This window comes from Ambystoma mexicanum, chromosome 2p (genome assembly GCF_040938575.1).
Source record: "Ambystoma mexicanum isolate Mex_15411 chromosome 2p, UKY_AmexF1_1, whole genome shotgun sequence".
NCBI classification, from domain to species: domain Eukaryota; kingdom Metazoa; phylum Chordata; class Amphibia; order Caudata; family Ambystomatidae; genus Ambystoma; species Ambystoma mexicanum.
In genome coordinates, this window is record NC_090923.1 from 1,215,828,934 (window position 1) to 1,215,842,159 (window position 13,226).

The 13,226-nt window shown below is 43.4% G+C and overlaps 1 long non-coding RNA gene across 1 annotated transcript in view; it reads left to right on the forward strand.

Moving 5' to 3' along the window:
- Positions 1–6,827: 6,827 nt before the first annotated feature.
- The window catches only part of LOC138566022 (uncharacterized), a 28,405-nt gene continuing 22,006 nt past the window's right edge, over positions 6,828–13,226 (forward strand). The window contains exons 1-2 of the long non-coding RNA XR_011301790.1: positions 6,828–7,062; positions 7,474–7,590. This is a non-coding gene — a long non-coding RNA (uncharacterized lncRNA). The remainder of the gene's footprint in view (positions 7,063–7,473; positions 7,591–13,226) is intronic.

The following is a 13,226-nucleotide window of genomic DNA, read 5'->3' on the forward strand; positions in this document are numbered from 1 at the left end:
GGCATGGCCAGCACTTGGCTTCTCTTAGGAGTCCACAGCTGGACAGCACCGGTACCAGCTGAGACGTCTCTTTTAAGGTGCAGAAACCTATCCAAGAGGACTAGTAGTGCTACATTAAAAAAAAAGAAATAAAGCCAACAAAGAGTAAGCAATGTTGAAAGCATGATCCCTTTATTAGGCCAACGCATGTTTGCGCGGACAAGCTTTCAGGGCGACATTCCTTTTCAAAGCAGTTCCCATGCGATGGAGGCAAGGCGTGCCCTTATAAACGATGGGAGTCTACTTTGTGCATGCACGGGAAGGGCCATCAAGAGATAATCCACAGGAAAATCTTTGAATTCCAGTTCAAGGACACCCAGTAGCAACGCAGATCCTCGGGGAAAGACTCACTAGCTTCCAGTTTTGGAAGTGGCATTCAAGACACTCTTCTTCCTCAGGTGACGAGTGGGGCCAAGGCTTGGGCGTTGTGTGCGCTTCCTTTCCAGTAAAAAAAGAGAGCTAGAAAATATTCTAGTTCAAGGTATGCTCACGATGTGCTCTTATAAAAAAAAAACTGCAGATAATAATTTTTGCTCGTGAAATGTTCATAGTGCTTACAAAAAATACAGTTCCCCCCAAAAAATCAATTATTTTATTGCATGAAAAGGCAATATGCATTCATGTGATTTGTGTCCCAACATTATTTGCCAATGCATTTCGGACATCGTTTTTTACAATATCTAAATGTGCAATGAGTTACTGGATAAACATTAAGGGCCTGATTCACAGGAGCATTTTAGAATGGCGCAATCCCACATGGAAACGTTCTGTGAATCAGGCCCTAAATCTGTTCCATAACCCTATGGCTCAAAGTTGCTGCAACGAGTAAGTATGAGCACAGAACGAATGGCGGCATAGCAAAGACAAATGAAGACATCTAAAGTGCTAGTGCATAATTATAAGACAGGAGTGCAATTGACCTAAATGCCATAACCAAATTATTGTTAAGTGCAAAAGTGCAAATGTGCATAATGGTTGTAGAGGACTAATATGGAATTATCCCATATATGATATAGAGAAATGTCCACAACTATAGTGATACTATGGACGGACCGGCAATGGCTCATAGATCATGATAACCAAAAAAGGATAACAATAACATTCCCTTGTAGTGTTATTTCGTTAATACTCTCATAGTATAGTACTATTAATGGGTCACTACACTCTCATAGTGTAGCACTATTTATGGGTAACACTGAACGTCTACTGAACATTGTATATTAAATACACTACCAGTGTAGCTTTATATATGTACAAACTGCAATAGCTGTGAACAATAAAGGGCCAATGTTCCATCAAAAGTGCAAGTGCATGGAGATATGTTTAAGAACTTCTATTGTAGTGGAAAGATCTAACTAGTAACTTGATGGACCCAATTTGAAAAGTTGATAGATCAGTGAAGAGTTTTGACCCCAAACAATATTTATAGCAAATGTGCGGCTACTGTGGTCATACGAATGCACATGGTCAATGTTAGCTAATGCAGTAATGCTTTCTTAGGATCTAAGTGGAGTGTTTCTTCACCAGTAATCCGGGTTTCCTAAGTCTCTGTTTATCTACAAGGAACCAGAACGTGTTCCATCGTCCCTGCCTTGATCTCTGAGGTAGAATGCTTGCGGTTTCTGGAAAGTGCAAGAAGGCTACCATTCAAATGTTGGAACGCTATTTGGTGAAATACCCATACTTCGCATTCAAAGAGATCTGATTGATTTACGGATTTAGAGGATCTGGGTCCGGGTGGTTCAATTTTTATGTGTCCATCATCTGATTCTTGAGGGAGGAATTTCACAGTGTCATGTGTTTCCAGTCAGTGTAGGTGGTGGTGGAAATTGCAGTTGGTGGAAAATAGGGCACAACCAGCAAAGGCGAACCAAGGGAAACCATTTCTGTCCTAAAATAATACATCTAACACCTATTGTAAAGGGAGTGACATAACTCTTTGCATGGGGTGTCATCCCTGCAATGACCCTGATTAGTGGCTGACTCCTCCTTTAACACCAGAGGGTCTCCTTGCCCAGAGGAGGTTCAATTACATGGAAATGAAGTAGCTACAACTGGTTCTATGGTGGAATGGGAGTCCTGTGCAGATGAAGACATTATCACTGCAGGTATATTTACGAGGATTGCTTCCCAGTACTTGCTCCCCAGTACTGAGCAGCTACCGGACAGAGTGCCCAGTGCTGTGGGGCAAGGACAGTGATAGTGGTGTCAGGACCTAGTGCATCAGACACAGACTGTGCTTAGAGCTGCTCTCTGAATGCAAGCAGAGGTGCTTTTGACAGGCAACCTAGACCCCTTGCAAACCTGCCATGAAATGCTGCACTCATTGAAAAAGTAGTGACCAACCAGCTGCAGTTCAGCCATGAAAATCTTGTTTTACACGATAGACGATCTTGCTGCCGCTCTGGCAGGAGTACAGAGTGCTGCTTATAATTGGGTACTCCCGGATTTTTTGATATCGGGGGGGGGGGGGGGGTTGACACTATCGGTTGGGAGACTAATGTATCAAAAGGAGAAAGATAGGTCAACTACCCCTTCTTTGGTCCCTAAGTTGCAACAGGTCAGAACAAAGACAATCTGAGAAGTTCACAAATTGTTATGCCCACCACTCTTTGTTAGAAAAAATATATCATCTTCATTTATTTTGCTGCATTTTATACAACATTAAAAACTTTCAAGACAAATATATATACACCTAATCGCATATATTGCTCAACCCGTGCACTCGCACTTACACTCTACTGATGCCTGTGCACCATAGTATTGGCAACAGGTGCCACAGGGAAAAGAAAGAAAAAATCCAGCCACAAATGTACACAACAAAAAAGGGGATACAGTCTAAAATACTGTTCATCTGGGTTGTTACTCTGCTTGTTCAGGGTGGACGGAACCTCTACTGCAAGCAAGTCCACCTTAACGAGACAAATTCGACCACTTGCGATGTTTAAAATAGATTCAATGGAAACACAAAATGGTAATAGTTTCCCCAATTCTAGTCGACATATGTTTCGGCCAACAGTCCTCCGACATTTCACCCTCACGGTGCTGTATGGTCTGGTTGGTAAAGGCCGTCTTCAGGACAACAAAGTCGTTTCATATGTAATATACACTTCCCCAGTTTCACAGTTGATTGCAAACAAATCTAAAAAGAATTAAAAAAAGAATACTTAAAAAAATGTTCCTTGGTGGTTTCCAGACAGAGAAGGCATTTATATTCTGATGCCTCCAACTATTGACTGACCTGTATTGAACTAAGGTTGCTTCGGGACATGAAGAACAATTTGGCGCCATCTGGCTGCTCATTCGGTATTAGTTTAGACTGAAGTCATCATTTGTTCATGCCTTTGGGTCAATATACACTCACATTAGTATTCATTTTAATGCATTAATATATTAATTCGGCCCGTGCCCTCATTTTGACCAGCACAAGAGATTGTAAAAGAACAGTACCTTTAAATTGGCAGATCAGATTCAATGATGTTAGAATTGTTTAGTCAAGCCACCCTCTGTATTTCACAGTCGGGATTATTTCTTGTCTAATTGTTAATAGTCAATGTCATTTGCCATCTGTGGGTTAAGAAACACAACAACCCTGCAGTGGTTAATGACCATCCCATCTGTATAGGGTAAAGGTGTCTAAGAAAACAACATTTCCATGCCCTCGAGCCATTAACAAAATGCTCAGTGTTGCTTCTCCACTACCTGTTGTTCTTCAGGCTACATGGGGTAGCAGTATCTAAGAAAACATATTTACATTCACTCCTTCTATGAGCGCAAAGCTAAGTCTTACTTCTCTAATACTTGTTAATACTTTCTTGTGCATTAGCCCCTGAAACGCTATACAGTGACATGCTCTCACAGTACTAGTGTGTTTCAGTTGTAAAAAGAGGATGCTTTTTTGTTCAGACATTCCCTGGCGGCAGGGTAATTCTGGCTAAAATCTCGTTGAGAAAGGGAAAGCCCTATGAAGCACTCACCTCTGTGATGTTTTCTCAAATCCTTTTTACTGCTCGGGGAGCGTGTTCGAAGCACACCTAACAGGGAGAACGCCGCGGACCGATTAGATCTCCTTCGTATTCGGCCCGGCACTAACGTGAGAAGTCACGTGATCCTTACGATCCGAAATATATATTTTTTTGAATGTCAGATCAAATATCTACAAAATATATTTCTTGTTATGAAGGATAAGTGTGGAAAAGCTGTTCTTGAAAACAGCTTTAAAATACAGCTTTAAAATACAATGACTGTATCATTCGTGGTTCTAACGCTGAATATCTGCTTCTCATACTGTGCGCTCCTTGTGAATTCTGGGAGTTGTAGTTTTTAATGTAAGCATGACTACAGTCAGAAACTAAAAAAGCGAAACAGGACACGTCTCTACAAAACATATCAGCCATTGTTAAAAATACATAAAGACTACCGGCATCGATGTGGTACCCTGTTAAATTTTAGTTGATAAACAACAAAAGTGCCTCAAATTAGTGTTCTTGCAATTAGGTAAATATTAACCTGCTAGGAAAGCACGGGCAAATTTTAATTTTAAGCCCAAAGGAGGAAAAACATCCACTTTTTTCTATTATGCAGCCATCACTTCCAAAGGGGTAAACGAGGGAAAGTTTGACATATTTTAGCATTGAACAGATGTTGTGACATATCACCCATTATTGAAAATACAAAAAGGCAGCTAACATCAATATTATACCCTATTGGAATTCGGTTGCTAGACAGCAAAAATTCTCATATTAATGTTCTTACAATTAAATAAGATAAATATACTCGGAGCGCCCGGACAAAATTTAAACCCGGACTAAGTTCAAAAGGAGGAGAGACATTGAATCTTGCACAGATGTTTGCAAAATATGCAGCTCATTGGGACTTTAACTACTGCAGGGACCCTATTAACATTTCGCACATTGGGCTAGATGGAATGCATTCTGGGAGCTACAACATGATGCCAACCTACATTACAGAAATATACTCCATTCTACGGCCACATTTAGGCCCTGTTTCACTGCATTAGTGTCATAGATCCATTTTTGTTCAATCCGTGTCAAAATAAGATCTCGATTACCACCCCTAGGTGCCTGTTTGACCACTTGTATCACACTCCAAAGCATTTCAGTCGGTTTATGCTGTTTTTTCATATAGTGAGCTACCAAAGGTTTGTTTTCTATCTGATTTCGAATACACGATTTATGCTCACATATACGCTGTCTTACTTGTCGTTTGGTTTTTCCAAAATAGAAAAGGTTGCAGGGGCATATTATGACATAAATTGCCCAAGTTGTCAGGCAGTCAGTAAACTCTATCAGGGGAACCAGACGAGTGCCTATAGTGATACCTTTCATGTCCCTAGTTTGTGGACAGACCAAACATTTGCCGCACCTATGGTGCTCAGTGACTGGGGGCAGGCCCCATAATGTGCTTTGGGTTTGTAAAGGTTTTTGTGGTGTTGTAAAAGTATGTACCAAGCTATCCTTTCGATTCCTTTGACGTTTAAAGGCAAAGCAGGGTTTGGATGGCCGAAAGTCTTCAGTAGCGATCATGTCCCAATGTTTCAAAATGATTTTACGTAAGGAGCCGCTGATTGGGCTAAAAGTGCTCACACATGTCATCTTATCTAGGGCCGTTTTAGGCATCGTGTGTAAACATGTGTCCCTGTTCATGTGTTGGGCACGTTTATAAGCCTGGTGTATTGTTGATTTAGGATAGCCCCGATCTTTTAGTTTTGTTTTTAATGCCGCCCCATGGGTTTTGTAGTCGGCTAACTGTGAACAGTTTCTGCAAATGTGCAGAAACTGGCCAAAGGGGAGGCCTTCCTTCAGGCTCTTCGGATGAAAGCTTGCATAGTTTAGCAGCATATTTTTATCTGTAGGTTTCTTATAAAGTACAGTTTCTAATGTGCCATGATCCGTTTTGACTATTTCCAAGTCAAGGAAGGCAACTCGTTGCATATGATATTCAATCGTGAATTGTATACATGGGTTTTGAGTATTCAACCATGTGTGGAACTCCATCAGTTTAGTAATGGACCCTCTCCAGACCATGCACACATCGTCGATGTATCTAAGCCATGTACATATGGTTTGACTGAATGGATTTGTTGGATGATAGACAGTATTTTCCTCAAAATTATCCATGTAAAGGTTTGCTAAGTCTGGGGCAAAAGTTGCACCCATACTCGTTCCTTGTAGTTGATTATAGTAGCTGATGATATTGGAACAAGGCTTATGGTGTTAATCATACTGGTGGTATCTTTAATATATGAGCGCATAAGAGCAACAAAAGGCCGTAGAAACCAGTCAGCATACATAGAAAGAGGTTCGAGGATTGAATTTATGGCGGCAACTATTGGTCGACCCGGGGGAGATGTCAGGCTTTTATGCACTTTCGGAAGAATATAAAAAGCTGGAGTAGTAGGATTGTTATTAACTAGAAATGAATGTTCATCGTCATCGATCCACCCTTCTTCTAGGGCGTGTTTTATCAAACTTGTTCTTTCTTCCTTCAGTCTATCGGTAGGATCATGTGCAAGTTTTCGATATGCTGCCGGGTCATTAAGATGTCGAAGGACTTCCTTTTCATAGTCATGTTTGTCCCACAGGACAATACCGCCCCCCTTATCGGCCGGATTGATGACAAAAGTGTCATTAGATTTTAGTTTGGCTACAGCTTCCATTTCTATTTTTGAAAAATTATCTTTACTGTTGTTTTTGGTCTGCAGTAAAATTTGCGTTTCCTTGATGATTCAATTTTCAAATGCTATAATCGCCGGTGTAACCATAGAGTTCAAGGGTGTACATTTTAATGCTGACTTTAAACCTGTAGTACTTGTTTGTTTTTCAGGTTCTGTGGAATTTCTAAAGAAATATTTCAGTCTAAAAACACGAAAGAATTTTTGAAGCTCCACTTCTGTTTCAAAATCTTTTGCCCTGGACGTCGGCACAAAAGATAAACCTTTCATCAGCACTTGTTCCTCTGCTGGTGACAGAGCATACTGTGTTAAGAGAAAACATCACAGAGGTGAGTGCTTCATAGGGCTTTCCCTTTCTCAATGAGATTCTAGCCAGAATTAGCCTGCCGCCAGGGAATGTCTGAACAAAAAAGCATCCTCTTTTTATAACTGAAACACACTAGTACTGTGAGAGCATGTCACGGTATAGCCTTTCAGGGGCTAATGCACAAGTAAGTATTAACAAGTATTAGAGAAGCAAGACTTAGCTTTGCGCTCATAGAAGGAGTGAATGTAAATGTGTTTTCTTAGATACTGCTACCCCATGTAGCCTGAAAGAACAACAGGTAGTGGAGAAGCAACACTGAGCATTTTGTTAATGGCTCGAGGGCATGGAATTGTTGTTTTCTTAGACACCTTTACCCTATACAGATGGGATGGTCATTAACCACCGCGGGGTTGTTGTGTTTCTTAACCCACAGATGGCAAATGACATCGACTATTAACAATTGGACAAGAAATACTCCCGACTGTGAAATACAGAGGGTGGCTTGACTAAACAATTCTAACATCATCGAATCTGATCTGCCAATTTAAAGGTACTTTTCTTTTACAATCTCTTGTGCTGGTCAAAATGAGAGCACGGGCTGCATTAATATATGAATGCATTAAAATGAATGCTAATGTGGGTGTATATTGACCCACAGGCATGAACAAATGATGACTTCAGTCTAAACTAATACCGAATGAGCAGCCAGATGGCACCAAATTGTTCTTCATGTCCCGAAGCAACCTTAGTTCAATACAGGTCAGTCAATAGTTGGAGGCATCAGAATATAAATGCCTTCTCTGTCAGGAAACCACCAAGGAACATTTTTTTAAGTATTCTTTTTAAAATTCTTTTTAGATTTGTTTGCAATCAACTGTGAAACTGGGGAAGTATATATTACATATGAAACGACTTTGTTGTCCTGAAGACGGCCTTTACCAACCAGACCATACAGCACCATGAGGGTGAACTGTAGGAGGACTGTTGGCCGAAACATATGTCGACTAGAATTGGGGAAACTATTACCATTTTGTGTTTCCATTGAATCTACTTTAAACATCGCAAGTGGTTGAATTTTTCTCGTTAAGGTGGACCTGCTTGCAGTAGAGGTTCAGTCCACCCTGAACAAGCAGAGTAACAACCCAGATGAACAGTATTTTAGACTGTATCCCCTTTTTTGTTGTGTACATTTGTGGTTGGATTTTTTCCTTCTTTTCCCTGTGGCACCTGTTGCCAATACTATGGTGCACAGGGATCAGTAGAGTGTAAATGCAAGTGCACAGGTTGAGTAATATATGTGATTAGGTGTATATGTATAGTTTGTCTTGAAAGTTTTTAATGTTGTATGAAATGCAGCAAAATAAATGAAGATTATATATTTTTTCTAACAAAGAGTGGTGGGCATAACAATTTGTGAACTTCTCAGATTGTCTTTGTTCGCCGGGTGGAGCACAGAGTGTACGCTACAACACATAATGGAAGAAATGCGTGTTTCCCTTAAATCAAAGAAACTGGTTGCTATGATACTTTAGACCTTTCAGTGTCCTACTGAACTGTTAATCTCCTCTATTGCTCCAGTAGAACATGGGCATCAAAGGTTTGGCACTTGATTGGATCACCTCCTTTCTGAAGGGCCTTTCATCCCAGGTGGAAGCTGGAAACTTTAATAAATGAAATCTGAGACCCTAAACATGTAGAATACCACAGGGTTCCTCACTCTCATCTTAGCTGTTCATTGCCTACATTGGCCTATTACCCCATAGCCCCCTACAACCAAACCAGCTACAACCAAACACAACTAGTTTGCCTGCCTTGAATCAATCCACAACTGGATTAGGAATTGCTCTGCTTTAATGGCTCAGAAATCAAAGTGCTTCTACGAGCCTTACCGGTTCAATTCAAAACCCATCTTCAGCTGACCTTCTGCCCTGAGCCCACCTCCCTCGCCGGTGCTTAAAGTTAGGAACCTTGGCCTTATAGTCGACCTGAACTCCAGTTTAAACAATAAATACATATCCTGACAAGCAGCTGCCATCTTTAACTGCACATTCTATGAAGAAATCCTGTCACTAACCGATATGACCAAAGGTTGTGCTCACAAGTATTGGCACTATCATAGATCGACTGCTGCAACAGCATGTACATGTCCCTTCCCCAAAACATATATTCCAATTGCAATCAATCAAAAACTGATAAGTGAGCCTTATCCTGGGATCCAAGAGGTCAGACCACGCATGCATCTTAAGCCCCTCAAAACCTGACTGTCGACCAGTCTCACAAAGGATTGAGTTCAACATCGAGTGTATCACCAGGAGAGCCTTTTGAACTTGGCCCTCAAGAACTTAATAAGTAGATTTAACCACTATAAGGACCAAAGGGGTGTTCATTCCTCCTATTCAGATAAATGGATGCATCATTCCTACTGAAGTAGGAGGTCCGAAAGTGAAATGCTTGCAGTCAGAGGACCAGTGCTGTGGAATAATGCACATCCAGACCTTTGATCTCAACCAGATCACCTGTAACTCAAGAAATACATTAAACACATTTCTGTTTCAATAGGCCTCCAAGTCTTAATGTTTCTGAGTGCTGTTTTTCTCTAAACCAAGGATCACTGTACCAAAAGGTCAACAACTCGGGTCACCTAACCAGATGATCACAGTACCAACAGGTCAACATCTCAGGTCACCTTATGTCATGCACTCAGCCATGCACACACACTCCACACAGAACACTGCTAACATACCCACAGCACGACCCTCAGTGTTACACCATAGCTATACGGTCCGAGACTCACGTGCGCAGAATGGTCTTCAGGATCGAGCACGACGTGCCTGGTGCAACATGCAGAATCGCCTGCATCCATTTCTGCATTGGCAGTTGCCTTGCCGATCGTGTGCTAGGAGGATCGGGCTGGCGCTTCCGCGTCGCGTGATGTTTCGGTCCCACTCACGTGACTCCTTGCATTTATGACGTGTTGCCGATAGGCGTCACGTGATCCGCAAGTGCTTGCTATTTAAACCCTGATTCACAGAGCAGACCTTGCTTCACAGCTGTTATCTATGTACTGTTTGGCGATTTGTTCTTTTTCATCCCACGGATTTGTTCGACCTCGGATTACGTTACCCTGCCCTTTTTGTTTTGGTCGCTTGGAACTGCTACACTGTTACCGAATTTGGACTATTTATCACGCTGCTTTGGACTCTGATTCTGGTACCTAAGAAACTCGAGTCCTCCGGAAACTTCTCTGCGCAATTAAGACATCAGCACAGGTGGTCTTGCCTGCAACACTCGTGAGCTGGTCTTGGCTAGACTCGGACCGCTGCTTAGCTGAATCTCGGAACCAATCCCCATCACATAGGTTCCCTGTGCCCTGTTATACATCAATAGGTAAGCCTCTCTTGATTCCTTGTACACCCAGTCACTGCCATTGCCTGGTACTTGTATTCATTAATCTTTCCTTTTCAGCGGCTTCGGGGTCTTCGAGGTTCTGTGGATCCAGGCATCGATATCTTCCACCTGTGGCCTCAAGGGTTGCACAGGGAGTGCCTTTGACTTTCCCTGTGCGACACTTGGGGACCGAGGTATCTCTGGTCTACACAACACTCAAGGCACAACTGACTGTGAAGCCCTTGTCGTGTTGGACATGGAGGGGGGATCCACGGATGACCACATGGCCACATTAGTCCAGGCCATCACAGTATTACGGGCTGATATGGCCGCCGCTAACACGGTCATTCACCAGAGACTCAATTCCATACAGAGTGTCCAGCATCCTCTCCCCGCAGACTCCGTGTTCAGGGATGCTGCACCTCCACCCACACAACCACCAGTCCCCAATGCCCAGCTCCCTGTTCCTGTGGTGCTTCCTTCACCTTTTCCATTAGCAGCCCCTGAACATTTTCATGGTGACCCTAGGAAGTTCAGAACCTTCCTTAATCAATGTAAACTCCATTTCCTGTGCAGACCTCAGGCTTTTCCTGATTCGACCACCAAGGTGGCCTTTACTCTGTCATGTTTGGCCGGCACTGCCGCTGCCTGGGCCAATCCATTGTTAGAGAATGACAGCCCTACACTCTATGATTTTGACCTCCTCGTGACTGAGATGTCACATGTTTTCGACACCAGTCACAAGGTCCAATCCTGAGACCTGGAACTATTGGACTTGACCCAGAGTAGGGGTTCCCTGATAGATTACATCACACGCTTCAACCAATTGGCCGCAGAGACTTCGTGGCCAGAGAGTAAAAAGGCGGTAGTCACAGGGGTTTGAGTAACACCATGAAGGATGCCCTCTCTGTAGTTCCCTCATTGCCCATGCAGTTTCAGGATTTGGTTGAATTGGCACTCCAGGTGGACGCTTGTCGATCCGACCGTAATGCAGAAATCGGGTTTTCCCAGGCAGTATCTGTCTCTCCCTCCACCTCTACCTCAGATGAACCCATGCAAGTAGGGGGTATACGAAATCCTATCACCTCAATAGAAAGAGAACGTAGGAGGACAGACAATGCATGCTTCTACTGTGGACTAACCGGGCATTACGTTAAAGAGTGCCCTCGCTGTCCAAAAAAGAACCAGGTTTTTCAGACGGCTCGATCTTAGAACAGGGGGCTAGACCGGGCGCTCATTTACCCACCTCGGATGTTCCACCCGCTTTCGGCCGTATAAGACCGGTCTGTGTGCAGGCTCTCCTTCAACCCACACCAGGTATCTCGCATCCAGTCAACATAGTCATAGATTCAGGAGCCACGGGAAATTACGTCGATATCACGTTAGCCCATTCCTTGAATTTGCCCTTAGTGGTTAAAAACCGCCCTGAACAAGTACAAGCCGTGGACGGCACTGCCCTGATATCGGGTCCTATTAAGCACCAAACAGCCCCTCTCTTGCAAACCATACAGAACGTTCACAAGGAAACAATCAGCTTCGATCTGATATCCATGCCGCAATTTGGTCTTATCTTAGGAATTCCCTGGTTGCAGGAGCACAACCCACTCATAGACTGAAAATCGGGTACTGTGCATTTTGAATCTGAGATTTGTCAGAACTTTTGCCTCCCCTCACATCAGGAGTTCGAGACACCATCACAGGCTCTGGTTGCTCTTGCTCAACTCACGTTAGAGGATACTGGGTCCTCTCCCACTGATTCACACACTATCGGGGTGGTGGCCAAAGGGGTTCCGGTGGAGTATAAGGACTACGAAGAGGTGTTCGACCGGGGTTCCTCGGAGGGGCTCCCACCTCACCACCCTTATGACTGTCCTATAGAACTAGTCACTGACTCCACCATACCCTCAGGTCGCATCTATTCTCTGTCCCCCTCAGAGGAACAAGCCCTCAAGGACTATATACAGAAATCGTTATGCTTAGGACACATACGTCCCTCCACCTCGCCCGCAGCAAGCCCCATATTCTTCGTTCCTAAAAAAAGAGGGTGATCTGCGTCCCTGCGTGGATTATGGACGCCTCAATGCTATCACCAAGAAGGACCGATACCCAATACCTCTGATTACACCATTCCTAGATCATCTAACTCACACATCTGTCTTCACCAAGCTGGACCTGCGGGGTGCGTACAATTTGGTCTGCGTCCGCGAGGGGGATGAGTGGAAAACCGCTTTCTGTAACCGCTGTGGTTTGTACGAGTATTTAGTCATGCCTTTTGGTCTATGCAACGCCCCTGCCACGTTGCAGCGGTTCATGAATGACATCTTTAGTGACATCCTGGACGTGTTCATGGTCGTGTATCTGGATGACATTCTTATCTTTTCCCGAAATATGGAAGAACAAGTTCACCATGTCCGAGAGGTACTATCCAGGCTAAGAACACATTTGCTTTTTGCAAAACCAGAAAAATGCCAATTCCATGAAAGGTCTGTCGAATTCTTGGGGTTTCACATCGATCCTGGGGGGTTGGCTATGAACCAGTCTAAAGTTCGGGCAGTATTGGAATGGCCATTACCTCAGACACTCAAGTCCCTGCAGGCCTTTTTGGGTTTCGCCAACTTTTACAGGCATTTCATATCATCTTTCTCTGCTATTGTAGCGCCTCTCACGTCCTTGACCAGTCCTCAAGTACCCTATCATTGGCAAAAGGAACAGCAGGACGCCTTCGAGGCCCTGAAAACCGCATTCACCACGGCCCCGGTCCTCCAGCACCCCAATCCGTAACCCCCTTATATAGTCGAG